At 34.1% G+C, this 12,451-nt stretch overlaps 1 non-coding gene across 1 annotated transcript; it reads left to right on the forward strand.

Moving 5' to 3' along the window:
* The first annotated feature begins 751 nt into the window (after positions 1-751).
* LOC112296621 (U6 spliceosomal RNA) lies at positions 752-855 on the forward strand. The gene has a single exon (XR_002973946.1). It is a non-coding gene; the product is annotated as a U6 spliceosomal RNA (small nuclear RNA).
* Positions 856-12,451: the final 11,596 nt, after the last annotated feature.

Consider the following 12,451-nt stretch of genomic DNA (forward strand, 5'->3'; position numbering starts at 1 on the left):
AAAAACTGTATGATAAAAGAAAATTAAAAGTAGTTTTGAAGGCCTCTATAGAACAATAACATCGCCAAATTTAATGATACTTAATATATATCATATTGAAAATGCTTAAATATCTGTGGAAAAAATAAACTTTTGGATTTCTACAGTTTTTACAGACAAAGCTGCATGCATTTTGAAAGTTCCCATTTCAGACTGAGAAACTACACAGTGGGCGTTTGTGCCATTGCCGTCTTGGAAACAGCACGTCTTTCCACTGGGACCCTGGTCGTTTCCAGTAACAAGAACTTGTGTAGCATTATGCTACCGAAGTAAAAAAAGATTTTATGTGTATAGACAACAGATGTCTATAAAGAATCTTCTTAAATGCTCTGATAAACATACTCATCATAATAATGACTAAATTATATTTAATGTTGATGTATGCCAAAACTTTAAAAGTTTTATCTCATTTAATCAGTGCAATCTAATGGGGTTGATTAGGGTTTCCCATCCTCAGCACTATTGACGTTTTGAGAAGATAATTCTGTGTCAGGTTTGGGGAGGGGGCCCTCTGGTGCGTTAAGATATTTCATAACATTCAAGGCTTCTACCCCCTGGATCCAATAGGTGCTGACAGCACCCTCCCCATGTTGTGACAACAAAAAAATGTCTCTAGACATTCCCAAGTATCTCAGTTGAGAGTCGCTGAAATAGATGCTATTGTAGTCTGCCCCCAGAAAACTCTGTTGGTCAAGAAAAAGTAACTTTAGTGCTCACTTCAGCGGGACATTCACTAAAACTGGAACGATATGCAGGAGATTAGCATGCCCCCTGCTCAAAGATGGCACACAAATTTATGCAGTGTTCCATATTTTTACAAAAAGAAAGAAAAACTGGATTTGAAAGAAAAAAGAACACTTTAGTAAATTTATTGCAGCAAAGGAGAATACCACTTTGACTATAGTATCTCAACAGAGAGGAGAAGTTAGGCAAATTAATTTTTTTAGAATTTTAGGCTCAAAAAATTATGGTGAGTTTCTTAAAGTAGGGAAATGATTAGGACTTGGTAGAGGCCCCATAAAATAGTTTGAGATTGGAAGACATATGAAGAAAAGTTCTTGAGGTGAATCTTAATGAGGAAATTGTTTTATTAGAAGGAGAGCATTTCCTGAAATGAGCAAACTGTTTGCCTAGTTATATTCATTGTCAATAATTTCTTAATGTAAAAAGTAAATCTGTAGCACTCAGCCATGTTTGTTTCATGGGTTGGCTTATTACTTAACCCTGAATCCCAGGAGATGAGCATGTTTTTATTAAAGCCAATGGAATTTATGTCATGGAAGTTGGAGTATCTGTGAAATGTGTATAGGTCTCTCCTAACATCTGGGACTTTTCTAAACCCCTCTGGTTTCCTTTACTATTTGAGAGTCTTCCTGTCTATATCAGTTTCCTTATCTATATTCCTTATATGTATATCTATATATAATTGCATATATAGAGATATACATAATTTCATGTCTATATCTAATCTATACATCACCTACATCTATATGCATATCCATATACATATCTATCTATACCTAATCTATGTCATCTATATCTATAGCTATATCTAAAATAACCCGAGTTATGTCTAACTCTCTTTTCACTAGCAAAAGTTTTCTATTTTGAATAATAAAATATATGTTCATTTTCTCTAATTTTTACTTAACTAATTCCCACTCTTATATCTGATTTTCTTTATCTTTGTCAGCCCAACTCAAATAGAGTACTTGTAGGACACTTGTGGGAGTCCGTAATGCAGTGTCATTGATCGCCCAAGATGGATGCTTTTGGGGTGTCCCTTATGCCATTTATGTAGGCTTTCTCACTGTAATTGGGTTTGGGTTGTTTTTGGGTCCATATTTGCTGGGTTCTTCCCTCCAGCTGGCTGACTGAGAGTCACACCTCCCAGCACGTCTTGTGTGCTGTTGTATAGGTGCTGCCAGAACAAAGCAAACCAACCCGGGAGACAAACCCACACCCACAAATACAACCCCTCCCCACGACTACACTATCAACAACAAATGAGAAACTGTTAATAAAGGTATAAAGAGATTAAGACTATTATAAGAAAGGAAAAATGAAAATGAGATGAGTAACTGAAAGAAAAATAATTTTGAGAGGGTAGCAGGAGGTGAAATAATAAGAATAGAGAATAGAAATAAGGTGGGGGAAGAAAAAATAATATTTACATCATAAATAAAAATGGAGGGGAAGAAGGCAACATGGAGTAAGAAAAGGAAAAAGTATAGTATGAAGTTTAAAAAAATTTAAAATATGGTGAAAAAAATCCGAACCAAATTGAAGAAAACTGTCTACCACCACAGTATCAATGACAAATGAGCAAAGATTAATATAGGTGGAAAGGGAATAAGTGGGAAAAAAAAGAAAGGAAAAATAGCTTATGAGAGGTCTAAAGGAAAGAAAACTCATTTTAAGAGGATAGATAGAGAAGAAATAGTAAGAGTGAGGAATAAAAACCAGGCTGAGAGGGAAAAAGTGAAATTTAAAACAAACAAAAAAAAATAAAGTGAAGGAGGAAATCAAAATGGTGTAGGAGAGGGAAATAGTAAAATATGAGATTTGAAACACAAAAATATTGAAGATCTAGAAATAAAATTGAAGAAATGCAACAACAACCACCATATCAACAATCAGCAAGCAAAGATTAATAAAGGTGGAGAGAAAATAAAGGTATTTTGGAATGGGAAGAATAATGTGAGATGACTAACGACAAGAAAAATGGTTTTGAGAGACTGGGGTGGGTGACTAGCAAGTGTGCAAAAGAGAAACAAGTCATAGCAAGTAAAAAAGTAAAATTAAAAATACAAATATTTGGAAGAAAGAAGGCAAAATGGAGTATGAGAAGGAAGGAGTAAAATATGAGATTTGCAATAAACTAAAGAAACTAGTGAAATAATGGGAACAAACTTGAAGAAACACAAATGAATGTTAAAAAGTGACACAGGTGAAAAAATAAGACAAATAATGAAGACGACCAAAGTGGAGCTCATTTCAGCAGAGTCTAGCATTTGACCCCATCTTTTCTTTCTGGGTCCGCCACTGGTGATATCAGATGGTGTTCTAGACGGACTTCAGGCTGTCATTTCAGGACGCCTGTTCAGGACTACCTGTGATCCACAGTCTGCGGCTGTCTTCCTTCAGGCTCGGCTGGTCCCCGCTGCACTGCCCTGCCGGCTTTCCACCAGCACAGGGTCCAGTAGTGGTTCATTTAAAGACCCAAGGGCACTGCCAGTACCACCTCCACCTGCAGTGCAAACGGGTTCCCCTTTCTCCACATCCTGGCCAGCACTTTTTGTTGAGTTATTGATGACAGCCATTCTGACAGTTGTGAGATGAAATCTCATTGTAGTTTTAATTTGCATTTCCCTGATGATTAGTGACATTGAGCATCTTTTCATATGTCTGTTGGTCATCCATATGTCTTCTTCGGAGAAGTGTGTATTCAGATACTTTGCCCGTTTTTTAATTGGGTTGTTTGTTTTTTTGGTGTTGAGTTTTGTACATTACATATAAATTTTGGATATTAACCCCTTATCAGATGTATCGATGAATATGTCCTCCCATTGTGTGGGCTGTCTTTTTATTTTGTCGATGTTTTCCTTTGCTGTGCAATAATAAAGTTTTCTAAGTTATGACTTACCGTAGTTCTCTGCATGCCCTCTGCAGACAGCTCCTTCCTTTCTGCCTTAGCACATGCTACTTCTTTCCTCTATCTGGAATGCCTGTTTTCTCCTGGTTCATGCCAATTCATTTTTCAGGACTTAGTATGAACATTACGTTCTCCAGGAAATCTTGCCAGTCCTCAGTGGAACAGGGGTCTTCAGTCTGTGTCCTTCACAAGGTTCCTCCTACCACAGAACTCATACCTGACTCTGGAACAATGAATAACTGATTAGTTCTAAAGAACTATGTTTACATTACTCATGAAAACTTCATGCAACATCAAAATCAATTATCATCCCAAGCTATTTTTCCTGCTGAGAAATTTTGTAACAGAGAGAACATGAACTTATTTGAATAAACCTAGATAAAATAAAACTATTTTTAAATGTTGATAAATTAAAAACATGCATTTTAAAATTAAACCAACATCTTAAATTAGCTTTGAAACCAAATATTTTTCCAGCACCTGAAAAATATTTGGGTTAGTTTTCATTGTATTTGTTAATTTATATAAATGCTTTATTCCTTTATGCCAATTAAACAGAGGTCTTTACAAAACAATTTTAATAATACCCTTGGAAATAGAAAAATACCATAGTTCTATAATACATATATAGATGTACATAAAAGTATATAGACATATGAGTATATAAAAACATATATACAGATATAACCAGAAACCTAATAACTTTGCCTTAAAATTTCAACCATGAGGCAGGTACAATAATGCAAAACTCACTGGTTTACAAATAACAGTTATGATAAGTTTATCCACTCAGACAGCTAACCCTTTACTGTTTCTGGAGAAGACTTAAAGATCTGTATTTCATTTTGACAAATAAATGGTGGGTTCTGTTTAGGAAAGGGAGTCTTTCCAGCGCATGCATTTTCCTATCGGATCTTGAATATCAGCTTCCAATTTTCCCAAATTTTTGATCATAGAGTTTTTAAATCCTTTTAAAATATTTTGTTAGGTTTCAGCCAGGACAAACAGTAACTATTTCTGACAGTATAGAAGTATTCCATGGCGTCAAGGGGATGAAACTTTTACCAGCTTCTTAAAATGAGGAGTCTCTCCCAGAAATGACAGTTTGGTAGCCCCTCACCACAAATGGAGCGGAACCCACATTTCTGTACAGTCATACCTAGAGCTGATGGGTTGTAAACTACATGCCTGTCTGGCTATATTTTGAAGCCTGCACCCTGACAGATACCAAGCTAAGTTCCCAAGTCAACAAACAAGCTTAGAAAAAGTTTGCCTGCTTGCAGATTTTTACAGTTTCTAAGTAAGTGTGCTAAAAACTGGTGTCCCAGCTCTTTGGGTTTTAACAAGGGGGAATTCCCCTTGGACATGGAGTTTAATTTCTTAAACATGAGACTCTCGAAAGCAGTTCCTAATGGTCACACATAAAGAAAACATTTCCTAAATGTTATGAAATAAAAAATTAGTTCTACTTTCAAGTTTTATAAAATGTGCTTTGTTTGTCAGAAAGTATATACTCTTAAAAAGTTGGAAATAAAATATTTTCTAACAAATATTTCTTGGTTTAAGGAATTCTATGAAGTTCTTTTGCCGGAGCGAATAGTCATGCCTTTGCTGTCTTGCAAGTGCTGTCATTTCGGTTTCCTTTAAAACATATTCTACGCTTAGAATGGACATAAACTATAAGTGGGAGCAGGCAGGTTCAGAGAGTTTGCTATGAGAACGGGCTTATTTGCAATGGCATTATTTTATAAAGCCATCTCTTACAATGCATCTAAAATTATGTGCCTGATTTTTCAAACTTGATGTATAAAAAGCACATTTTGTGTACAAAGATGAAATAATTTAGTCTTATTTGTGAATTTTTAGCAGATCTTTTCACCTGTTAATATGAATATATTTTTCACCATTTACTGACCTTTAATTTCACCATAACCTTTAATGGATGAATTTTGGCAAAGAAAAATCTTAGATTTTACTTTACATAATATTGAGGAGGAATGGGTAGGGTTATCTGTCTTTTATTTTTTGAATTACAATATTGGTAATATTATAGAAATGCCAGAACAGTCCAATAACGGCACTTACAGGGTTCACGAGAGCCTAATAACTACGGTTCATGAACTTTCAATTTTCAATTTTTCTCGGAGAGATTGAGGTCTGCTCGATGGTGTGTATTGAATTGAATCTTTTCTTTGTATTCTATCAAGTATATCAATTTTTCTTGTTTTTAAAAGGTGCTTTCTTAACTAGATGATCATTAAACATAAGTACATGCAAATGAATCTACTTGAAAATTTAAAATGAGGGTTTTTTATATTAAAAAAGAAATAATGGCTCATTTCCTAATATGGTCAGATGGAGTGTTCTTTTTCTTCTAGTGTTAATTTTTCTATGTTGCCTTTCAGGGCAGTTCAATTTTATAATTTGTTAACAAAACCTTGACAATATAGTTACATTATGGCATTTATGAAATCTAGAGGAAATACTAACATGTGATACATGAATGGTCTCATCTCCAGAGTTGCTCATAAATACCTGTGTTTTATTTCTAAGGTCATCATCAAAATCAGAAATTGGGATTATATTATGTTATTTCCTGTCTCAAAATGTCTTCAGCAAAATATGGCTATTAGTCAGTTATAGCAGCTGCTCCAGCATTACTTCAGTATAAGAGGAGAATTTGATTTTCATTCATTTAACTCAATTCTATTACTCCTTTAAAATACTCTGATATGAAGATACACATTATATTATTTGGATGATAACATAAAAACTACTGGTTCCAAACTAGACCATTTTTCTTTGTAACTATACCATATTATTTGTTATTGGATTTTATATCATGTTATTTTGGCAGGCATTTACACATTCTTCAGTTTATCATCTTCTCAATGAATAACTCTTTCATTGAGTTAAAGATAACTCTTTAGCTGCTTCAATGTTTTAAAGACAACAGGCCTCAAATCGAGTTGCTTTTGCTAAGCTTCACCTCAACGAAGTGGAACATCTTAATTACAATTTTCGCTTTCCAAGATATGGGAATTGAAATTAGTCATTCAGAATCACCTAATAAGCATTAGTTAGGTGATCTGCCTGATAACCACCTACCATCACCAAAAGGAAAGTCACCTTGCAATAACCAATCTATTTTTGTCATATATAGCTTTTTGTTCCTTTCCCTTTTTGCCTAAAAAAACCCCCAATTTTTTCGTATAGCTTTTTGCAGCTTTTTTTCTATTTTCTAGATTGGATGCTGCCTAATTAATCTTATTGGCTGAAAAAATCCAATAAAATCTTTAAATTTTACTCAGTTGAATATTATTTTTTAACTAATGGAAGACAGATAAGTGTGGCAAAGGATTATGACAGATATTCATAGCAATGTTTCTTATTCGATGTCGATTGGTCTTTCATAAAAGTAATCTAGGCACTTTGCGAAGCCTTTGAAACTCTGCAAAATTTTATGTGCATGTGCATTTTCCGGAAAAAAGAATCTAAAATCACCCAAAATGTCAAAAACATTGTTCTCAAATAGTAATCTCCAAAGCTGAAGGAAATTAGGCAATGATAGAAATAATATTAAAAAAAACATTTTGATTTAGATTGATGGTAGAAAAGTCTTACTTTTGTTTTCTCTGCTAAGTCATTTCATGTTAACAGATGCATTGATGTAAAAAAAAACAATTGATCAGAAGGACCTGCAGAATCTGTCTTTCTCTGCTTCAAATCTTGCCAATACCTGTTTATTCTTCACACAGCGGCTAGAGGGAATTTATGGAAATCATGACCGGATTATAACCCTACTTTACGAAAGCCCTCCAGTTGCTTCCCATTACAGTTAAAATAAAATATAAATCCTACATATGGTTTGCAAAACTTTATATGACTCCTGCCTATTTCCTTAGTTTCACTGTGTCCAGATCCCCTGTTGTCCTTTTTGTTTCAGTCACAGAAGCCTTTGACCATTTTTAAAGCTTGTTCTCATTTGGAGCCTTCACATCACCTATTTCCTCTGCCCAAAATGCTCCTTCTCTGGGTCTTTGTATGGTTTACTCTCTCAGAGTTCCAGTCTCTCTGTGAATGTCATCTCTTACGACAGGCTTTTCTTGACTACCAAGTGAAAGTTCTCTCCTTGTCCTCTCTATCCTTTCATCTTAATTTATTTCCTACCTAGCATTTGTTATGAGTCATAAATAGCTTATGTGTTTGTTTGTTTGCTCACAGTCTGCTGTGGACACTTGAATGTAAACTTGAGGAGAGCAGGAATCTCAATCACCTCTGTATCCTCAGTGCTTGGAACTAGAATGTGGGAGAAATTGAATTAGTATTTACGAAGTAAATAAACAGAGTAAGATTTCATTGAACAAAGGATCATATTTATCTCCTAGTTGAAATAGTTACAGAAGATTTCGACTGGGTATAGGATATGGTTAAGCTTTTGACAATAATATGTTCAGCTACGGTCATAGCAGAGGGACATTTTGTCCGGGACTAATGCTCTGCAGCTGTTATTTCTGTCCTATATCATTGTCGTTCGTTCTGATCTGATGTCTGTAACAAACCAAAAACAATTATGAATCATATAGGGGAAAAACCAAACAATCTCTTTTGCTCTTCATAACCTTGAAAATAACTAGTCTAGTCTCTTCCTTCATTTCCTGTATGTGGAGGCAAGCCTGGTTTTCAAATCTGATGATTCACAGTCTTGTAAGTTTATTGACAAAAGGTAATAGTTATCCAGATTTGAAGATTAATATTTTTGTTAAAATATAAAAGACATTATATAAAGACATTTGCAGGGGGATTCTAGGGTAGTGAATAATATTCTATTTCTTGACTTGAATTGTGGTTACACAGGTTCTCATTTTATAATAATTTTTAATTTGAATATCTATATTTTATATTATTTTCTCTGTCTTTGTTATTTCAAAATTAAAACTACCTAATCCTGAATACTGAATATTTACTACAAAATTGTTCTATAATATAGTATATTTATAGGCACATAATGCATCACTGTCTACAGATACTTGGAAAAAATAAAAGCATAATATTTTTCTACATTATATTCCCTAAAATATTTGAACATTTTTACACTGTCCTGCTCAACATCCTCTTTTCTTTGGTCATTAAGAAAAGTTTATGATAAAGTGCCTTATTATTCTTATTACCCTCCTCCAAGTTTTTTACTATCTGTTGTAACAGCGACCCTAAAATACTGTCCTCACATTGTGACATCTACCATTACAGCACAGATTTCCCCTCCTCCCAAATGCTAGAGACCAAACTTCTTTTATTTTGCAGCTGACTTCACTTCTCAGCTGTTGTCTTTGGCTCTTTGGAGGTTGGTTGTTGCCACGTTTGTGTTCTAGGCAGTGGAAAAGGAGGAAGTCCAGACTCCAGTTTACCTTCAAATTTCTATGAGGTAAGAATTAGATTTAACAATTGTATCTAATATTCATGAGAAATTAGTATGCGTCATGTGCTAGTCTCATGACTAGTCTCATGTGCTAGTCTCAGCACTTTGTAATACGTTCTTTAAGTTGCTACATGGCTGCGAGTGCTTAAAACAAAACTCCTTGTGCTGGGATGTTCATCCACTGGTTAACTCACCAAATCACCCCCTAATAAAGTTTGCTGTTTGTGATGCTGGACGCGTGTTTACAGGCCTTCCAAGATTCCAGCTGAGAAAAGAGGTGAGACCAACTGGATCAGCAAAGTGGTGTCCATAACAGACAGACAGATAGATAGAGAGATGTATTCATTTGTTTATGGTAACATCAAATTTCCCCTCTGGGGAAAAATATAACCAAGTAGATTTGTACCTTATACCAAACCAAATTTAAACTTAATTAAAATTTAAAATTAAATATTCATGTTCAATTTTGTATGTCTATTTGTACTTACACGTGCACACGATTTTGTATAATTATGGTTAGCAAAGGTTTTACTAAGAACACATGGAAATTATATAGAAGAAATAATATGGAATATATGACAACTACTGAAGATTAAAAACACCATAAACAAATTTAAAGTACTAGGTATATAGACTCTGAAAAACTGTAAAACATGAAAAATATTCTTGTGGAAAATATTTCAAAAGGCCTTCTGAACTGTGGGAAAAATCAAACCTAGCATTGTTGGAACTGGTCTGTCATAGGTGATTTTAATTTGTCTATAGTAGCAGAGAGTTGCCAAAATGTTCTTTACATCACATGCACACATATACTTCTCTGGTAGTAATTATTAGCAGACTGCTTGTTTTAATTACAGCTTAATGGATCAAATTTAATTTCTTATAATAAATATATTTTGTAGCCTAGTAAACATATATAGCTCTCTATAACAAACATAATTTGCATGTCTCTTTATTAAGATTAAAGTCTTAAAAGATTTAGCAAACAAATAAAGCATTATTTTAGTTGAAGACGATTAGGCTACACTAGCTAATATAACAATATATCCATATAAATATTTACTTTAAAGTAATGGAATTTGATCTCGTCCCAGGAAACAGTTCAGTGTTGGAACTTTTTGTCCGTGTGTGGCTTTTCACTATGTCATGATGATTCAGGGATAAGACTCTTTCAAGTGTATAGCCTTGTAATCTTATAGGGATAGGCATTTGTGATGGATAGATTGCTGTGTCTAACACAGATCCATTAAAGAGGGGATTTGTAGTCATGATTTGTATTGATTTGGGCTAAAATGAAACCTTGAATTCACTTGAGATCTATCTGTCTATCGTCCATCTATCATCATCGTGTGTCTATCACCTATCATCTGTCTATCCTATCTACCATCCTCTGTCCTCATTGGAATGTCAATGCCTTCTAAATGCCTCTTTCTCTGCTTGTGGAGAAGGAACATTTCACAAGAGCTTGTAAGGGTGCATGAGTCTGTCTGTGCATTAAATATATGTCACAAGATTATTCTGCTTTTATTAATACTATTGAAACATAGTTACAAATCTAAATTCATAATTTCTAGTTACCTGAAAGATAAAGCAAAACAAGTTTCAGATAAGGACACTTATCTTTAAGTCAGGACACTTAAGTGCATTGACTCCAGCTTAACTCATTTCATTGTTATGTTCCCTGTGAAAAGTGCTACTAATTTTTCTGTAGGCAAGTGGGGAAGGTTGACTTTGAGTAAACCTTTATCATCTCGCCAAGATAACTCCTGAGGCCCTCTCAGTTGTCCAAGTATGGCTCTGGATAAGTAAACCCTTTGCTCTCTGGAGTCCACTCAGAGATGATTTCTCTTGTTTATAGAGATCTGGAACAAAGTGTAGACTGATTTTTATTTGGATGGTTATTTTGTCTATTGGTTAAGCACATGGTTTCCAGAGTCAGAGAGCTTGGTTACAATCTCAGTTCCATCTCTTAGGCATATGTGAACTAAAAACAGTTTTAAACTTAGCAACTATGGTGCGGGGCACTGCTGCGACCCGAGTAGGAAGGGACCAAGATGAGCTGCTATACTATGGGTCTGTAGATCTGAGGTGGCCATATGGTACCATATGTCAGAAGAAGGACAATCACGAGCACATAGGATAAGAATGGACTCCAAGTTACTCTCTCAGCTTGATGTTTACAAACAGGTTTAATTTCCATTGCATCTAGTAGGTCTCTTAATATCATATGCCCAAAATTTCAAAGAGAAGTTATGAGACTTTCAGCTAGAAGGCCAGGTAAACACAAACAATGCTATGTATAAAACACATGTATATCAGATTTGTACTGTGTATTAGTAAACAGCTTATTAATCATGTATTTCATCCTGCAAATTCCAAAATTATTTTTGAAACAGCTGCTCAGTGAAAAGGAGAATATAAATAACATTAGATTATAAAGTAAAGTGTGTGGGGGTTTAGAGGATATTAAACCATTTTACCCTGAGTAATGGTATTTATAACAATGCATATTAAACGATGTTTTTGCAAAGAGTAACATTAAACTCCTGGTGTATCTGTAACAAACCCTGAGCACTGACTATATAGACATTAAATAACCAAATGTCCAAACACAAGAAAAGAAGTAAACAGGAGGGAAGTATATAATAACAGATAAATCAAGATGACAGAAATAAGGCAATTTTCTTAATAAAGAGGTAATATTTTTATTAGAAGAATTGGATAGCAACAAAGAACAACAAATGTAAAAATTTTTATATGAAGATTCAGTTGAAGTGTAAGACAAATATATAAAATGAAACAGGAAACAGGTAAATTGATGTAGGTAAAAATAAATGAATTCTAAAAAGTATTATAGCATAAAAATTTAATAAGTAACCTTAAGGAGTGCTATAGTGATTATATTAAAATAGCCAAATTACTGTTGACATTTATTTAAGGAATTTTAAAAACACAGAAGTCATAAGGTAAACAATACCATAATTATGGATAAGATTAAACATAGTAAACTATATATCAAATGCATGTAGTTATATGTTCTATAGGGTAAATATTTATCAAGACAGAGATAGTTCTAACATGGAAATCAGAATCTCTTAGATTAATGAGACAATAATGAAAAAATATTAATTACAGTTACTGCAAATTGTGTCAAGCACATTAGAGAAAACAAATAGGATCTGCTATAAAGAATAATAAGCTTTATCAGATTTATGGAGGTGGAAAATGCAAGCCTATCTGAAGCAACGATATCTAAGCAGATACCTAAAAGATGAAGGAAGAGAGTAAAGTTACAGGCAAAGGAAAGAGGTTCGAAAGCCCTGAAATGGGCAAAAATT

Source organism: Desmodus rotundus, chromosome 7 (assembly GCF_022682495.2).
Source record: "Desmodus rotundus isolate HL8 chromosome 7, HLdesRot8A.1, whole genome shotgun sequence".
NCBI lineage: Eukaryota > Metazoa > Chordata > Mammalia > Chiroptera > Phyllostomidae > Desmodus > Desmodus rotundus.